This window comes from Penaeus monodon, chromosome 8 (assembly GCF_015228065.2).
Source record: "Penaeus monodon isolate SGIC_2016 chromosome 8, NSTDA_Pmon_1, whole genome shotgun sequence".
In the NCBI taxonomy this organism is placed as follows: domain Eukaryota; kingdom Metazoa; phylum Arthropoda; class Malacostraca; order Decapoda; family Penaeidae; genus Penaeus; species Penaeus monodon.
Window position 1 is genome coordinate 30,510,043 of NC_051393.1, and position 2,500 is coordinate 30,512,542.

Consider the following 2,500-nt stretch of genomic DNA (forward strand, 5'->3'; position numbering starts at 1 on the left):
ACACACACACACACACCACACACACACACACACACACACACACACACACCACACACACACACACGCTCACACACACACGCACGCACACAAAAACACACACACACACACCACACACACACACACACACACACACACACACACACACACACAACACACACACACACACACACACACCACACACATACGCATACACAAACACACATACACCGATCTGGACACATTTATCCTCTTTCTGTACATGCAGATTATATAAAGACCTCTTGAATATATTTTTATATAATATATATCTATCTATCTATATCCGTCTGTCTTTGTATAAATCGACACCTTGAAGCCTAAAAAATTCTCTCCAAGGTAAGGGGTCGACCTGTACACCGAATAAAAAATATGAACCTTTACATTGTGAAACCGCCTGACTAACGCTCGCTGTACACCACTTGCCATCACAGTTTATTTCCAACTTTTTAGTTTAGTTTAGTCCTTTAATTACCACCTTGGCTAAAAGCACAGGCGTGGGCAAGCTGTGGTACATTTGATGCATGGTCATAACATTATATAATGGTATTACATTTGAATTTTAGGCTATAACATTATTATGATAATTATTATACGGTTAAAGGCAAGGAACAATTTCGCAGTCCTCTATCTACTCAACGTACAGCTTGGGCGTGGAAAGGCAACTGAAAACCATGTTTGGTGTTTTTTTAACGTGGAGATCACAATATCATTGACGTGACTCGTTCGGTTGGCTAGGCTCGGTAAGTTAAGGTTGGACTGGTTACTCTGTGTTAGAACTCGCTTGCGACTAGTGTATTAGAATATAAATGTATTTAAATTGTTTAGAATAGTTTACGGCTGGGATATGGAGCTGCTTTATTTGGGGGGTCGTCTTATCCGAAAAATATAGGATTACAAATCAGAATTATAATCGTTGACTTACGCACCGGATATTAAAATATATATATATATATATATATATATATATATATATATATATATATATATATATCTATAATATATATATTATAATATATATATATATGTATATTTATATAAATAAATATAAATATGTATATGTATACATTATATATATATATATTTTATATATATATATATATATATATATATATATATATATATATATATATATATGTGTGTGTGTGTGTGTGTGTGTGTTGTGTGTGTGTGTGTGTGTGTGTGTGTGGTGTGTGTGTGTGTGTGTGTGTGTGTCGGTGTGTTTGTGTGTGCGTGCGTGGTGGTGTTTGTGTGTATGTAATATATATAATATATATATATATATATATATATATATATATATATATATATATATATATATAATATATATATATATATATATATATATATATATATATATATGTATGTATGTATTATACATATATCTGTATATATACATATATATATATATATATAAAATATATATATATATATACATATATATATATATATATAAATATATATACATATATATATATATATATATATATATATATATATATATATGTACATATGCTCCTATGCATATGATATCCATACATACTCATACATTATACACAACTACACACATATGTCTATATATGTGTATGCATGTGCATGCATGCACATGCGCATCATATGTGCATACCTATGTGTATACGCACCCACCTGTATGCGAATACCCACATGCGTCCTAATCTTGTACACGTACCTATGACTATACATACACACACACATATATATAGCCATACACATGCATACGCACACGTGTACTCATACATTTATGAGTACACGTTAATGTTCATCCACACATATATTTATATATCTGTATATGTACATACATATACAAATATATATATACTTACACATAAACATACACACATATATATATATATATATATATATATATATATATATATATATATATATATATATATACATATACACACACATGCGTACATAGGCACATATACATATACACATATATACGCATATATACACACACACCTACACATATACACACACATACAGGCGCGTACATATACATACAAAACATACACACATCATAAGTTTAGACGAGCATGTGTATTGCTTCTCTTGGATACACAAGATACACACACATGGACACAATGCACACAAACACGCATACACCTGCACACTTCCGTGCATACGCACTCATGCTCGTGCACAAACGTTTGAATAGTGTCTGTCTGAGCGCACATACGCACTCCATTATAATAAGACCATGCTTATAGTGTGCATAAAATTTAGGCTTGCAGCAGAGTGGTTCAGGGAAGGAGGCGGGTGATGTGGGAGAGGAGGATTTAGGACGATGTTGGAATGGGTAAGGATGGGGTTTGGGATTAGAGGAAGTTAGAGTGATGATTTTGTATCTGGCACTTTTACAGAGAGGTGTCGCATTCCTTAGCGGTTGCTAAGCCTACCGGCGTGCACCCTCAGCCGACCACGACCACGGGTCGCGGGATCAGCGTCTGGCACTCGATTG